The sequence below is a fragment of the Sus scrofa genome, chromosome 4, assembly GCF_000003025.6.
Source record: "Sus scrofa isolate TJ Tabasco breed Duroc chromosome 4, Sscrofa11.1, whole genome shotgun sequence".
NCBI classification, from domain to species: Eukaryota; Metazoa; Chordata; class Mammalia; order Artiodactyla; family Suidae; genus Sus; species Sus scrofa.
Window position 1 is genome coordinate 26,242,346 of NC_010446.5, and position 18,640 is coordinate 26,260,985.

Sequence of the window (18,640 nt, forward strand, 5' to 3'; positions counted from 1 at the left end):
AGACTATAGTCAAATATTTTTGCAGGGTATATAATGACAAATATTTTAAGTTAATTTATATATTTTCTTAATATAAATACTGGTTCTGCCTTATTAAGTTTTAATCAATACTTTAATTTCAAATTAGTAAGGAGATTTCAAATATTAAGAGGGTATTGTGGTTCAAGAGTATATGATACCAGAAGAAGCTTTATATGTGCTCTGCTATTTTCCATATTTCTAAAAATTGAGGAAAACAATGTAATGTTACTAGTAATGTCAATAAAACTAAGACATTTGGAAATGTTTATATCTTATTTTCAACCAGAGATACACTTCAGCTACTGACAGGACAATTAAGAATTACTATTCAGAATGGCCATCATTAATAAGTCCACAAATAACAAATGCTGGAGAAGGTGTGGAGAAAAGGAAACCCTCCCACAAGGTGGTGAGAATGTCAATTGGTACAACCACTAGGGAAAACAGTATGGAGGGACCTCAGAAAACTAAGTATAGAACTACCATATGACCCAACAATTCCATTCTTAGGCATATATCTGGATGAAACTTTCTTGAATAAGACATGCACCTGTATATTCATTGCAGCACTATTCACAATAGCCAAGACATGGAAAACCTAAATGTCCATCAACAGATGAATGGATTAAGAAGATGTATAAATACACAGTGGAATACTACCCAGCCATGAAAAAGAACAAAATAATGCCATTTGCAGCCACACGGATGGAACTAGAGACTATCATACTAAGTGAATTAAGTTAGAAAGATAAAGACAAATACCGTATCACTTATATATGGAATCTAACATATGGCACAAATGAACCTTTCCACAGAAAATCTCATGGACTTGAACAACAGATTTGTAGTTGCCAGGGGGAAGCGGGAGTTAATAGATGCAAACTATTGCCTTTGGAATAGATAAGCAATGAGATCCTGCTGTACAGTGCTGGGAACTACATCCAGTCACTTATGACAGAACACAACATGAGAAAAATAATGTATATATGTATGTGACTGGGTCTATTTGCTGTACAGTAGAAAACTGACAGAACACTGTAAACCAGCTATAATGGAAAAAATAAAAATCGTTTTAAAAAATAAAATAGAAAAATAAAATGAAACTTGAGTTTTCTTCCACACTGCTTAGCTCACTAGCCAGGAACAAAGAAAAACAAGCAGGACATCAAAGCAAATATATAGTTATCTTAACTTTTTTTAATTTCCACTTCTTTTTATTTTCAGCTTATACTCTCATGATCTGGGAGGAAAAACAATGATCTAGAGGCAAGAATTCTTATCAGCTAATGCCCAAATGAATAAAATGTCGTAGGCCAACTAAACTATCACAAATAAAGCAAAGCATGAGAATGAAATGGACTGCTTTTCCCCAGTGACTGGAAAGCTATTGATTCACAGTTGTATAACAGGTAAAGCAAAAAAAAAAATCAACACACTCCAAGGTCAAGGAACACTTAAATTACTGCCATTTAAGTTCTAAGGAATATGTGCATTGATTAATTCACTGATGTATATTAATATAAATGTTCAGTTGTCACATAGAGATAGAAAATCAAAATTAAAAGCAGGCAAGAGGATTATGCAATGAAAGAATAGGTTATTTTTTTCCAAAGTTTTAGGAAGAGTATAAATTTGAAAGAAATTTCTACATTGTATCTTTATAAAAATTGTATTGTTTTGAAATCCATTACCTAAAATGCTTTAACTTTTCATCTTCTATCAGTTAATTTGGTGCTGTGGAGCAAAATTAAAACTCCAGAATTTAAAAATCATTTATGTAATTGGGGTAATAAATATTCTTTAGTCTAAACCTGTACAGAAGTTAAATGGCATTGCATTAATTTTTTATGTGAGATACGATGTTTCATTTTTACTTAAAACTATAATATTCTATCCTGTAACAATTAACATCACTTTTCTTTATCATCTTATCAATAGCCATCAAGTTCAACTTTACACTTATGTTTGCTGAGCTGCACCCTTCTCCAACATTTCATTCTCCTTTGCCCCAAACATGAAAAATGTGAGGAACAGTCAGTCTAATCTCTTATAATATATATTTATTGTACTTTTAAATTTGCTCTATGGAGTTCCCGTCGTGGCGCACTGGTTAACGAATCCGACTAGGAACCATGAGGTTGCAGGTTCAATCCCTGCCCTTGCTGAGTGGGTTAACGATCCAGTGTTGCCATGAGCTGTGGTGTAGGTGGCAGACGTGGCTCGGATCCCGCATTGCTGTGGCTCTGGCATAGGTTGACAGCTATAGCTCCAATTAGACCCCTAGCCTGGGAACCTCCATATGCCATGGGAGCAGCCCAAGAAATGGCAAAAAGACCAAAAAAAAAAAGAAAAAAAAAATTTGCTCTACTAGAATTTTTATTCAGTTTTCAAAAACTGGCATATATGGTCTTCATAGCATATATGCATATATTCATTTCTTTTTTGTTGTCCTCAATTATAACACAGCAGATAGGACAGATATTTTCTAGGTTTCTCAGTACTGTGTGCTAGGTGGCATATACTGGAGATTCACTAAACATTTGCTACAATAATGAACCTCTTTTGTATTCTTCCCATGAACTCAAGAATAATTTTTTTGTAATATATGCTAAACAATGAAATGATTACCAAAACTGAACTATGTTGCATGGCAGTTTTTGTTCATTCATTTAATATTATGAGTCTTTGCTTTCTTTAGTTCCCTCTTTTTTGGTCTTCCAGACTACTTAGAGTGAAGCAAATGTCAATTTTATAAGTTTTGCATCAATAGATGTCAATTCCATCTGTGATGGTTATTCTGCATGAATTCGGCTGGGCCACAGTTCCCAGGTTATTTGGTTAAACATTATTCTGAGTGTTTCTAAAAGAGAATGTTTTGGGATAAGATTAACATCTTAATCAGTAAAGCAGATTGCCCCCTATAATATGGGTTGTACTCATCCAATTAGCTGAAGGCCTGAGTAGAACAAAAAGCCAGCCCTTATCTGAGTAAGAGAGTGAATTATTCTGCAGACTGCCTTCGGGCTTCACCTATACCACTGCTTTCCCGGTTATGAATGCTGCTGGCCTTCAGACTAAAATGGTACATTTGCTTTTCCTGGGTCTCAAGTCTGCTAGCCCACACTGTGTATAGATTTGGAATTGTGAGCCTCTGCAATTGTGTATTTCTTACAATAAATCTCTTACACATACGCACACACGTACACAAAAAATTGGTTGTTTTTCCGAAGAACTCTAATATGCCATCCCTCCTATTATAAAGCACATCTTTTCCATGAACATTTCCCTAACCAAACTAACTTGTATTTGTTATTATATTTTGAGTGACTCCTGGCTGCTACATTGAGGTCCTTGCATCAAAAACATTAGCCATTATGGATCACGACAATACCACAAGAAAACCCCTCTCTCTTTATAATAAAGAGTATGTGAATAATAAAGTACATTGACCAAAAACAAGATATTGCTTTAAAAAATAACCAAGAATTGACCTAAGATCTCTCATCCTCAAACTACTATTTTTCTTAGTGATACCACTCAACTGCTGGCCATTTTACCATGTCTTCAAAAAATTATTTAATTTGTTTACAGAGATATTAATTTCACAATTTATTTACTTTGCAAATATTTATTGATTCTAACCTAAGACATAATACAAACTTATTCAGGCATTCATCAGGATTTTGCCATTCCATTTATTTCCTTGATATTGGAGACTTAGCTCCATAATGTTGGAGCATTGTAGAGATCCAATGCACTGTTCACTGCACCACAGAGCCACCTGGAGCAGTATAAATGTGGTTGAAAGATTTTCTAGTATGTTAAATGGAAATAAATTTAGGTATGGAAACATGAGGTTCCAGAGGTTCTGCTCTTAATGAAGGGATGGCTTTTAACGTGTGATTTTTTTTTTTTTTAATGGTAGATACTTCTAAAATGTGGTTGTTTCTTATTTTTTACAGTTCATTATTTGATTCAGAAGAGAGAAAACAAAAAAAATTATAGGAGCATTGCTTATTTGCATCTCATTTTAAGATTTACTAATTGCCTCTGAAAATGCTCAGATTGTTTATTAGGCATTTATTTTACTGAAGTTTATTTGCTTATTCTTAATAAAAACTATCCAAAATACACCAGAATATCAACATTTATTGTTCATAATGAATTTTCTCAGTTTTGAAATTACATCTCCTGGCATTCTAAAAAAAAATGTGTATTTATTTTCTTTATTATTTTCAAAGTATTATAAATAGTAATATTTTCTGAATAGTATTTAAAAGATAACTACTTTTCAAAAGGGGATAATTTTTCCTGTTCCAATGCCTCATAAATTTTATTATTTTTATATTAAGTAGCACAATGGGAATTTTTCAGACTGACAGAAAATATGACTATTTATTGAATTATAAAATATATAGTAAACCAGTCGAGTATGTTAATGTAAGTTTTTTCTTAATAGCAACAATGACTTGTCAACTCCAAATCTATTAAAAATATATTTAAGGGACTCATGCCTGTCACTGTAAATATATATTAGCAGTGCAAAAACATCCACTGGTACTTTATTCCTCAAGTTTTATTTTCAATCGCATCTGTATACTACCCTTTTTTTTTTTTTTAAGAATGATAAAACAAACAAAATAAAACTTCAACTATTTGTTACTGGGATAGAAATCTTACTATCTTATCAAGTTATATTAATAAGGAGACTCTTTCCTTTCTAGAAAGGGAATGATTTGTTGCAATGAATATTTCTATCTCTCCTTCATCTCTTACTCCTCTCCAAGAGTCAAAGTTTTGCCATATTGGTGGGAGCCTGAAGTCTACCAAGTAACAACTCCTTGTATATGCAGTATATTAAAAGTCACACTCAAGGCCAATCCATTGTGTCTATATCTCTCTGCAGTCTCCAGAGCAGGCTCCAAATGTCCCTCACATGGAATCTTATTTCCATTCAGCTCTGAATAGCACTTCACCTAATCAACTCTCCTACGCATCCATGACCTCACCCATGCTCCTCTAAAACTTATACTTATCTAAGTGGTTTTGGGTTTTTTTTGTCATCAGCAAAATATCAAGAGTTTACAGTTCTGAATTTTTCCTTCAACTTCTAATGCCATGTAAAACCTGGCTATCTCATAACAACTATGCTTCCACTCTAGCGTCTACAATGATAGCTATTGTCTTCTTACAACCCATGTTAGGTGTAATTCCTCATAGCCACTGCCAGACCATTATCCTTTCCTCTTCCTCTAAATTCCAACTTCTTAGACACATGGCTTTGATTTTTTTTAATCTCTACCTCTCCTCGTCATAGTTACATGTAAATCTGATTACTCTTCTGTCACAAAACATGTTTCTACAATATTTTCTTAGCCTCTTTGCTGAAAACTCCATCTTGTCCTGCTTTATTTTACCCCATCTTCCTGCTTGAAAAACAGTCACAGTGCTGGTAAATGACTTAAGCTTAAGAACAAAGACCTAAAGGCATAAGTTATTCATAGGGTCAGCTGAATGAGGACAAAAATGCATTGGTCTAGGCAGGCTGGACCTCTGCAGATTGGCATGTTGTTTGCACAAGCATGATATGTCCTCTAAAGAATAAGAGGAAGATGAGCCTCATGGCCCCAAGGGGTTTATGATGGGTGGTTAGCAGGATATGCATTGGCAAGGAGAACAGAAGTGCAAACCTAGGCACACAGGTTGCTGCAGATAGGCACGCCATCTGCAGAAGCACAATGGTGATTCTCTAGAATGCTACACATAGATAGCTGACGCCAAGCTTCCTCAATGCTAATGATTGTTAAATGCCTAAAAGGTCAGCAACCAGCTATTTGACTTTTAAAATAACTTAAAAAAACCTATATCCTGCACCTACAACCCCCTCCTCACTTGACATAATCCTCAAGAGCACAATAAAAGCAGTGTGGTTTCCTGAGGCTGGGCTCTTGGTCCCTGAGACCTTGAGTCCCCAGGTTCCCACCTTTACTTAAGATAAATGTCTCTGTGTCTTGCTTTATGTTAACTTTTTTCCTTAAGTTTCACAGTACCAGTTCTTCAGTCCCATCCTGCAGAGCTGGTCTCGGCACTCCTCCCCACTCATTAAAGAGTTTTATCATCTGACTCACAGCCGTGTTCTCATTCTCTCTTTCTCTAATGATTAATTAATTCTTGTTTCTCTTTTAAATCTAATGATCTTGTTCTCTGCCCCTTTGCTTTCAATCCCCTTGGTCATACCCCATACTTTGTCCCTAGCAATAATAATTGCAGCCTCTCTAAAATTTCATTTTTTAAGCTTCCACTCTGATTAACACTTCTTATTTTTGAAGGTTTTTTTCTTCTCATATTTTGAGGCCAACTGTAGCTTGACCGCTTGACCATAATGGTATTTCCAAAATACTAACTATATTCCTTGCTAATGTCCATTATCTCTCATATCCTCAGTTCCCTGATTATTTGGTTTGACTTCATATGTATCATAATTTTCTCTTGCACAAGCCATCAACTCATCTGTTTCTTCTCCTATGAAAGTACTGACCTAGAAAACCTAGTACCAGGATTCCTGTACCACATCAGGGCAACAGAAGGTAAATTACTTCAGTGTAAATTCATGACCAGAAACTTCAATTGTACCCTCAGCAATTCTTGGAAACACAAGTACATTTTTTTTAGTCAATTCACTCTCCCAAGGTATTTGGGGTTTTTTTGTTTTGTTTTGTTTTGTTTTTGATGCTGCTGTAAATGAGATGGTTTTCTTTATATCTTTTTCATATGTTTCATTATTAGTATATATAATTTACAGAAATACACACATATACATAGGTTGCAGAAATGCAACTGATTTCTGTATTTTGATTTTATATTCTGCAACTTTACTTACTTTTTTTAGTGACCTAACTCACTGAAGGTGTTAATTAGTTCCAACAGTTTTTTAAATGAGTCTTTAGGATTTTTCTATATGAAAAATCATATTATCTCCAAATAATAATTTTAATTATTCCTTTCCCATTTCAAAGCCTTTTTTCCTTTGTTGCCTTGCCTAATTGCTCTAGTTGGACTTCCAGTACTATATTGAATAAGAGAGGTGAGAGTGGGCATTCTTGTCTTGTTCCTGATCTTAGGAGAATTAAAACCTAGGAACAAATTTAACAAATGAAGTAAAAGAACTACACAATGAAAACTACAATATTTTATTGAAAGAAATCAAAGATGACATGAAGTGGCAAGGCATCCTGTGTTCATGGATTGAGAAAATTAATTGTTACAATGTCTATATGATCTAAAGTCATCTGTAGATTCAACTCAATCTTATCACAATTTCAATGGCATTCTTCACAGATATAGAAAAAAAATTATAGGGAATGACAGAAGACTCCAAATAGCAAAAACAATCCTGAGAAAAAAAGAACAAAGCCAATGCCATTTCACTTTCAGATTTCAAACTATACTACAAAACTATAGTAGTTAAAATGGTATATTATTGGCATATAAATTAGATACATAGACCAAGGGAATAGGATAGAGAGCTTAGAATTAAATTCCCACATACACAGCCAACTAATATTAAACAAAGAAGCCAAGAATACTCAGTGGAAAAGGGATAGTTGCTTCAACAGGTAATGTTGGGAAAACTGAACAAACACATGCAGAAAAATGAAATTGGACCCCTATTTAATAACATGTACAAAAATTAACTTGAAATGGAAGAAAGACAAACATAAGACCTGATACCACAAAACTAAGAAGAAAATATAGGCAAGAATCTCATCACTGGTCTTTTTTGGATATAGATATCAAAACTATAAGCAACAAAAACAAAAATAAACACGTGGAACTACATAAAACTTAAAAAGTGTCTGCACAGCAAATGAAACAATGAACAAGTGGGAGAAAATTTTTGCAAAGCAGGTAACTAATTAGGGATTAATATCCAAAATAAATAATTTATACAATTCAAAAAAAATTTGATTAAAAAATGGCAGAGGAACTAAATAGACATTTTTCCAAAAATGACATTTGAATAGCCAAGAAGTACATGAAAGGATGTTCAACAATCACTAATTGTTATGAAAATGTCAATCAAAACCACAATATCTCCTCACACCTATTAGAATGGCTATCATCCAGGAAAACAGAAATCAAATGTTGGTGAGGATGTTGAGAAAAAGAACATTTGTACAATTTTGGTGGAAATTTTAATTGGTTTGCCACCATGGAAAACAACACAAAGATTCCTCACAAAATTAAAATTACATCTTCCATATGGTTTAGCAATTCCACTTTGGGGTATATGCCCAAAGGAATTAACAATAGAAAATTAAAGAGATATATGCACACCATGTTCACTGCAGCATTATTCACAATAGCCAAGACAAGGAAACAACCTAAATGCCTGTCAGTAGGTGAATGGATGAGGACGTGATATTTTATACACATTTAAACACACATGCACATACATATACGCATATATATATACATAATACAGATGTCTGTGTAATTTAGCCATGAGCAAGAAAGCTATCCTGCCGTTCACAATAACCTGGATGGACCTTGAGGACATTAAGTTAAGTGAGGTGAATCAGGCTGAGAAAGACAAATACTGTATGATATCACTTATGCGTGGAATCTAAAAAAGGCAAATTAATTAAAAATGGAGAGTAAAATGGGAGTTCCCATCGTGGCACAGTGGTTAACGAATCCGACTAGGAACCATGAGGTTGCGGGTTTGGTCCCCTGCCCTTGCTCAGTGGGTTAATGATCGGCGTTGCCCTGAGCTGTGGTGTAAGTTGCAGACTTGGCTCGGATCCCGCGTTGTTGTGGCTCTGGCCTGGGCTAGCAGCTGCAGCTCCGATTAGACCCCTAGCCTGGGAACCTCCATATGCCGCGGGAGCGGCCCAAGAAAAGGCAGAAAGACAAAAAAAAAAAAAAAAATGGAGAGTAAAATGGAGGTTACCATAGGCTGAGGGTGGAGGGGGTACGAAAGATGTTACTTAAACCACACATACTCACAACAAAGTATTAAGTCTTAGGGATCTAATGCACAGTATAATGAGTATAGATAATATTGTATTATAAACATCAACCTTGCTGAGACTAGATCTTAATTATTATTATTAATATTTTGCTTTTTATGGCCACACCCATAGCATATGGAGGTTCCCAGGCTAGGGGTCAAATCAGAGCTACAGCTGCTGGCCTACACCACAGCCATAGCAATGTAGGATCCAAGCAGCATCTGCAACCTGCACCACAGCTCACAGCAACACCATATCTTTAACTAAGAGAGGCCAAGGATTGAACCTACAATCTCATGGCTCCTAGTCGGGTTTGTTTCCACCACACCACAATGGGAACTCACAGATCTTGATTATTTTTACCGCAAAAATGAAGTGATAATCATGTGACATTGAGGAGCTATCACTATAATGGCAATAGTAATTATATATATACACACACATATATACACACGTAATCATATTAAAAATAGTAATATATCAAATTAATATGTTGTAAAGCTTAAGTTTACACAGTATTATATGCCAAATGTATTTCAATTAAAAATTTAAAAAATCACTTTCCCAAGTTAATTACTTTATGCTTTTCCTCCTTCTTTAAATGCCACTTTTCTCCTTCACTCTTGCTTATTTCACCAGAAAAAAGAGGCCTTTGGAAAACAATTTTCGCATGCTCCTACCAACTAACATACCAACCCCAATAATCAAAACCCCTAAGACCTGTCTCCCTTTCTATTGCAATGTACAAACCATTCTCACTCCTTCCAAAGACCAACATCCCCACTTTTGCTTCTATGATACATCCCCTATCAATCAGTTTTTGTCCTGTAATAAATCACTAAAATTTAGTGACTAAACACAACAATTTTATTCTTTTGATTGATGAATGTACAACCATACTATAGTTTGGCTCTTCCAGGTTTGATTTGAAGCAAATCCAGTGAGATTTGGTTCTTTGCAAAGGTTTTGGCTCAGATCTGTTCCACTTGGGTTGATTCTAAGGCCCAGGCAGAGGATGCAGCAGCTCCCCAAAGGCATTTCTTCTCTAGGTGATAACAGAAGTTCAAAAGACCAAGTAGAAACACAAAAGGCCTTTCGACCTAGCTAGTCACCCTGTCATTTCTGTCTCACATTGTCGATCAAAGCAAGTCACATGGCCAAACACAAATTTAAGAGGCAGGAAAAAATCCTCTCCCCCGTAGTAGAAAGAATTAAAACATGCAAGAGTATGCTCTTGCAGAAGTGTGAAGAAAACTGAGACCTATAGTGAATTTAATTACACAATTCTCTTCAACTCTTACAGGTTTAATTTCTACACTTTTTTTCTTTTCCTTCTATGTCATTAGTTTCCTCTCTGACTGGATCATTCTCAAACTAACACACACAAGGAAATATTTTTCACCACATAGTAAAAACAAAAAACAAAAATCCCTTTGGTCCCAAATCCAAATTCCACTTCACTTCCATGTTCTTTACAGAGCAAAATTTCTAGAAATAAATGTCTATATTCCATCTCTGCTTTCCCACCTCCCATTGTGACTGGAACCTATATTCTTCAAACTTTCATCTCTACCACTCCACTGAAATCATAATTGCCAAGGTGATCAACTTCTAGTTGCCAAATGCAATGGCATATATTCAGTTTTCTGTTTTTCCATCAGCATTTGACAGAGTTGATCACTCCTTACTTAAAATACTTTATTTACTTAGCTTAGCTTCTACTTTTCCTCTACTCCCCTGTAGTGTCTCAGTGTCTTTAGTGGAGGCTCTTAAACTCTACAACCTCCAAATTTTGGTGTTAAGCCTCAATTCTTGGACCTCCTTTTTTGTCTACATTGTCATATTCACTCTTTAGGTGATCTCAACCACTCTACAATTTAAAAAATATAGTTATTTCCTAACAATTTTCAAATTAGTATCTATAGACTCATATATAAAAAGTATGCAGGGAGTTCCTGTCGTGGTGCAGTGGTTAACGAATCTGACTAGGAACCATGAGGTTGAGGGTTCGATCCCTGCCCTTGCTCAGTGGGTTAACGATCCGGCGTTGCTGTGAGCTGTGGTGTAGGTCGCAGACACGGCTCGGATCCCGCGTTGCTGTGGCTCTGGCGTAGGCTGGTGGCTACAGCTCCGATTGGACCCCTAGCTTGGGAACATCCCATATGCCACAGGAGTGGCCCAAGAAATGGCAAAAAGACCAAAAAAAAAGTATGCAGTCAACTGTCTATAGAAAAATCTTTGACTTGGATGCTTAACAGGCTTCTCAAAAAGCAACATAAACTTTAAAAATCAAATTAATTATTTCCATCCCTCAATCCTCAACTATGCTGGTGTTTTCATCTCAGTAAATGATACTTTATTCTTATAATTCCTCTGCCCCAAAGCCTGCACGGACCCTGACTTCTCTTTGCTCTTGTATGTCACTTAAAGTTTATCAGGAAATCACAATGGTGTTGCCTTCCCAATAAATCCCAGATTCAAATATTTATCATCAAAGCATTTATTATCACAGTGTTTCAAATCAAACCTCATGATTCACCTGAAGCTGTAACAATTTTCTGAGGGTCTCTATGCTTCTATTTTATCTACCTAGAGCCTATTCTTCATATCACAGTCAGAGTGATCATTGTAAAATATATATCTAATTATATCACCTCCCTTCTCAAAGCCCTTCAGTGGCCTCCCTTAACATATAACATCAAACTTCTTAGTACAGCATGTCTTTATACTCTCATTGTACTCTAGTAGCAACAGTCTGATTGTTTTTGTAGGACATTTTGTACGACACCTCTTTAAGGAACTCATGTTATACTGTCTCCTTTTCCTGGAACATTATGGATCCAGAGTCTGCATGTATCACTTGTTCCTTTGAGATATTTGCTCATTTTTCATTTCTGTACAATCTAAGACTGCTCCATCTTTTATATCCTTGGACTCTTATTTTCACTTTTAATATTTTTTATACTTGCATTACATCATATATATCTGTGTATGTATGTGTATATATATATATTTATATATAAAAACTTACATAAACATACACATATGTGTGTAGATATGCCTCACAAAGAATTATGAAAATACACACCTATATAGACAGTTCTATAGACATATAGAGAGAAACATTTCTCTTTAAAAGAGGTGCATATACTCACTTATTTATGTATATGTGGATATACATGTATATATAGTATACATGTATATAAACATGTATAAATATATATAAACATATAGTAAACATATGTAAATATAACTATCTTTATAGCTAGCTAGCTACACATATACAATGTATATATTTATTGTCTATAAATGCAGACATTTTCCTACAAGAATATGGTTTTTGTTGTAGTTGTTTTTCATTTTTAGGGCCACACCTCTGGCATTTGGAAGTTCCCAGGCTAGGGGTCAAGTTGGAGCTATAGCTGCTGGCCTACAGCACAGCCACAGTAACACTGGATCTGAGCAACATCTGTGACCTATGCTGCAGCTTGTGGCAATGCCAGATTCTTAACTCACTGAACAAGGTGATGGATCCAACCTGCATTCTTGTGGATATTGTGTTGGGTTCTTAATCTGCTGAGCTACAATTGGAACTCCCATAATATATCTCTGAAGGTGGAAATTTTACCTGTTTTACTAACTGCTGAATGTCTAGAATCCATACTAGCATTTCTGGTAAAAGAGCAAGCCTCAATATTTAATTAATTCTTTAAGTGAATGTCATACCATCTTGGCATCTCATCTGTATGCCCTCAGGATAATGTTTTGTTTTGTTTTTCTTCTGCACCTCCATCTAGCAGTGGAGGATACAGTAACAGTGGATACTGTGATCACAGTATTTGAGTATGCATGTTGTATATATTGTATATATGTGGAATAGGGGTAGGGGAAGGTAACATCCAACTGTTTCCGCTCTTTCTGATTCCTTGCCTAGTGTTAAGTGAAGGGTGAGAGATGCCGAATAGGAAAATCAATTGGCATTGAAATAATTACTTCCAACGTACTTTTTCAGAAGCCCTGTTTTGGGGGTGTTAGGGGAGAGGATAACTGGCCATTTGCCAATTCCTAATGTAGCTGAGGCTTTGATCCAATTTTTCTATCGGTAGGTAACAAGTCTAGCCCCTTCCCTCATTAGAAACCAGAGAGAGAGAAGAGAGAGAGCGAAGGTCAAGTCATACACTAAATCTAATTTCAGCATTTTTCTTGTGGCTTAGGTATATTTGTGTACACTTAGTCAAAACTAAATACTATGTTTATGATATTTTGTTTCCTTATTCACAAGGAAACTATATCATAACTTGAATTGTATGTATAAGAAAATGCTTATTAAGGCTGGATGTGGATGGGAGCCTATGACAACCTGCTTGTCCTGCTGCTGGGAGTAGAGAATAATATAGCCTCTTTGTGAAGTAACTGAACCATATTTGGTGACAACAGGACATGAATAACTTTTAACTAGCAATTATGTTCTTAGATATAATCCCCACAAAGTCTCAAACAAGTCCTCAGTAAATATATACAAGGATATTCAGTATAGTGTATTTTTTGTGGTGTGGAAAAGTACAGGTAACCAGGATGTGCATCACTGAAAGAATGTATAAAGATTGCAAGCATATGCATGATTCTGCATGTGAAAACATTGCATTATCTTTGCACATAGAAATGAGGATAGGTCTTAACATAGGAATTGTTGGAAAAAGTAAAATAATGTTTGAGATACATGAAACATAATTAATGATGTAAAATAAAACTGTATACAGAAACAGTATTTATTTTTATAGGAAAATATCAAAAAGTGATAAAAAATCTGAGTGTTTCTCCATGGAGGTGAGTGGGGAATGAAAATAAGGTAGGTGGGTAAAAGGAAATGAAAACAAAAAAGATAATATTTTAAAAATCATTGTGACAATATGATGTGATCTGATGACTGAATCAACCATCAACACTTCAGGTTATAAATTATATACATATATACTTATCCCTAATATATGTTGAATTATAACATTCAATTCAAGAAGGGCCTTAAATTTAGACTCCATGAACTTTGGCTTTGGAAGTGCCTTAGCCACTTAGCAGGAAATGTACTCTCAATAAATTTTCTGATTGTATAATATAGTATTATTAGGTAAAATGTTGTATAGCAGATCTCTAGAACATATTCTTATATATAGCTGAAACTATTGAAGAGCAACTCTGCATTTCCTTCCACCCCAAGACCATGTAAACATCATTCTCTCTATTTCATAAGTTTGATTATACTAGATATATCATATAAGTGAAATCATGCAGTATTTATTCCTTGTACCTTAACTTATTTCTCCTAGCATAATGTCCTCCAAGTTCATGCATGTTTTTGCATATAGTGGATTTCCATCTTTAAGATTTAATAATATTCCATTGTATACTACAATTTCCTTATCCATTTATCTGTTAATAGACATTTAAGTTGTTTTCATTTGTTAGCTATTAAGAATAATGCTGTAATAAACATGGGGTGCAGCTATCTCCTCAAGATCCTAATTTCAAAACTTTTGGATATATACCCAGAAGTGATATTGCTGGATTATATGGTAATTTATTTTTAATTTTTTCAGGACACCCCAAACTCTTTATAATAGCTGTACAATTTTACATTGATATTAACAGTATTATAAGTGTACCAAATTTTCAACATCCTTGCCAGCACATATAATTTCTTATAATATCCATCCTAATAGGTGTGAGGTGATGTAAACTTCTTAAACTCTTTCAAAGATTGAAAGAAAGGTAAAACTTCAAAATTCATTTTATAAGGCCACAATTACCTTGTTACCAGAGTGGAAAAGAGACACTTACAAGAAAGAACACTACAGAACAATATCCCTGAGAGTACAGATGCAAAAAAATCTTCAACAATATATTACCAAACCAAATTCAACCACACATAAGGGGATCATTCACCATGACCAACTATGATTTATCTTTTGGAGGCAAGGATGGTTGAATATATGCAAAATAATATGCATATAAACATACCATGTTAACAGAATGAAAGAAAAATATTTTAGTCATCTCAACAGATGCAGGGTCACAAATTTCAATAGTATCATGACAAAAATTCTCAGAAAAACCAAGTACAGAAAAAGTGTTCCTTACCATAATAAATAAATAGCACAAATGATAAGACCACAGCTAACATCATTCTTAAGGGTGAAAAACTGAAGGCTTTTTCTCTAAGATCAGAAAGATAAGGATGCCTACTCTTATCATTTCTATTCAACATTGTGCTGTATGTCCTACATAGAGCAATTCGGGAAGAAGAAGAAATAAAAGGCATCCAAATCAAGTAGGAAGAAATATTATTCTTTCTGTTCAGAGAGGACATGATCTTACATACAGAAAACTACAAATACACTACCAAAAAATCCATTAGAACTAAACAGTTCGGTAAAATTGCGGGATGGAAAATAAACATAAAACACCTTGTATAAATTAACAAGGATCTGAAAAGGATATTAAGACAATACTATTTATAATGGCATCAAAAGGAGTAAGATATTTTGAAATAAACTCAACCACAGAGATCAAAGACTTGTACACTGCAAAATACAATACTTCAGTGAAAGAAATTAAAGACGTCAATAAATGAAAACATATCCCATGTTCATGGATTAGAGGACTTAATATTGATAGGATGTCTACACTGTCCAAAATTATCTAAAGACCAAAGTCATTCCCTGGCAAAGTTCCAATGTGTTTTTTTTGAAATGTTTAAAAAATCTTAAATTTAATTTTGAAATACAAAAGACCCAAATGGCTAGAGCAATCTCAAGAAAATAGCTGAATATATCATACTTCTTTACTTAACAATCTATTACAAAGCTACAGTAATCAAAATAGCATAGTCTTGCTTAGAAACAGACATTTAGACCAATAGAACAGACTAGACAGCCCAGAAATAAAACCATGCGTATACAGTCAAGTGATTTTCAACAAGGCTATCAAAAATACATAATGGGTAAAGGATAGTCTCTTGAACAAATAGTGTTGGGGAAATTGAATATCCATATAGAAAGTAATAAAAATGGAGCACACACTACAATCAACTCAAAACAGATTAAAGATTTAAATGAAAGATCTAAATCTATAACACTCTAGAAGAAAACATAGGGAAAAAGTCTCTATGATAGATATTGGTTTAGGTAATGATTCCCTGGATGTGCTGGATATGAAACTAACAACACAGGCCACAAAAGCAGAAATAAATACTGGGAAGACCAAACTAAAGAGCTTCTGCACAGCATAGGAAATAATAAACAGAGTGAAAAGTGAAATTACGGAATGGGAGAAAATACTTACAAACCATTTATCTGATAAATAATTAATATTTATCAAAATATACAAAGGACTCCTACAACTCATAACCCAACTAAAAAATAGCCACCAGGTGTGAATAAACATTTCTGCAAAGATGACATACAAATGGCCAACAGGTACATGAAAATATGCTCACATAACTAATCAGGTAAATGCAAATCAGCCTCATTTTAATTATCAAACCTGGCAAAATTCTTATTCAAAATGTTAAGCCACCCATTTGTAAAATGAAGGTACTATTTTCTAACAATCCTAAAAACAGAGTAATCAAATGCAACAATGAGTGTGACAATTTTTTAACCATTATGTTTTAACGATATAAAGCATTGCCATTGCTGCTCTAGTTTTATTGCATGAAATTTGCATATTTCAAGAATTTTCTCTCTTGGAATTAAATTACTCTATTTACGTTTAAATATCTGATCACAACAACAGCAAAAGCCCCAGGAAAGAGTTCTTGGCTTATAATTATTCTTAATAGTCTAATTATTTTGAATAGTTGGCATTAGTTTTTACCAAACAATTACCTAAATCTAACATATATAATTAGCTCAGAATGGGCAAAAATATGAGACATTCCATATTTTCAATGGGAAATTGTTTTTCTATGCACATATTACAAGCCAAATTCCTTGCTGGATCCTCATTCAAACCCCTGTGGAAAATTGTAGGATGAATCATAAGGAATAAGAATAGTCTATTAATATATGGATATAGATGATCCCATGTAGAAATATTTTATGTGTGTATGCATAGGTCAGAATAAATGCATCTATTTCCTTGCTGTGTCAGCTGAGCACATTAGCTCCCATATGTAAGTTTTTAAAACCATAAAGGAGGCCTTAGCTCATTTTCAAGAAAGCAGAGGACATTCAGACGGAAAAATCACTATGTAGTTCTGAAACTTTGAGTAGTCAGCAGAGGATTTGTAATTTCAAATCTATTTTTTCTATCAGGCTCAGATCTAAAATATCCTCAGAGATAGAAGGCACTCATGTCAAAGTATCCAGAGAAAAACTGTGTCCTTAATAGGCATACAAACGAGCAGGCAACAACTAGAACTGAATCTTTAGAACTGGGAGTCCATGTGAATTAGGCATGCTTATGGAATGTGCCCAAAGAGAAGTGAGGCTCCTGTGAGCTGATACTATGAGATAAGAAACAAAATGTGTGAGTGATTGATGACAATGTACAGGAGGATAATGTACAAATAAACTGAGCCAATTATAATATTTTGTACATTTGAAACTTTACATCATACTAAAAAGGTCATAACTTAAGGAAATTTTGAGAAACTTTTGGTAAAGAAAGATTGTCCAGTTTGTTTTTTTTTCTCTTTCGTTGTCTGCTATGCACTAGAAAATTAGGGGTCTAGAGACATGTTCAAAGATATAGTAAATATTATGTTTAAGTACTTAAATAATATCCTCTGAGGGCACCTGGAAGAAGAGATTAGTCTAAGAGAAGTTCTAGGAATAAGAATAAGGGAAATGTTGAGGCCTGGGATAATAATTTTAATAGGTACACATAGATATATGTTTACCTATCTGTTATCACAACTTTCAATGAGCTGCTCAAGGGCAAGTATTTTCTTTCATTCTTCAATGACAAAAAGACATTTAATGCTGTATCAGGCTCCTAAAGCTGGGGCTTCAAGGAAGTCACAACTCAAGAGAGAATAAATGAAAGGAAAATATTTTTTGTAAATTACTAATGCAAGAGCAGATATAAGTGTAAGGTAAGAAATAACACGGTGGGAATTTAGTAGGGAAAACCAGGGTAGGCTTTTCAGAAGATGGAGGTGATTTTTCACATCTAAAAGTTTACCAAGATGAGGGTATAGGAGTTTGAGGATGGTGAGGTTATATTTCAAAAATTTGTTAAAAATAAGTACATACATATTTGAAAAGGAAATAATAGTAATTTTGTGTGTCTTACAACTACATAAAACCAGTTATGTAAAGGGTACATTTAAGGGTGTGGAAATGAAGATCCCTTTGCAAGAGATTAAATAACTTTAGACAAGCTACTTATTCTCTTTCTTCCTTAGTTACTCCTCTGTAAAATGGATATTGGTATTGCTCCCTCTAAGGGTTCTTGTGAAAATTAGATTCAAAGTCCTTGTAAAATGACTAACTTAGTATTATCTATTTATTAATATCTAGTTAATGGGATAGATTGAAAAAATGGCCACAAAAACCATCTGCAAACCACCCCAGAGACCTGGGAAGTCTGTGGACACCACTCCC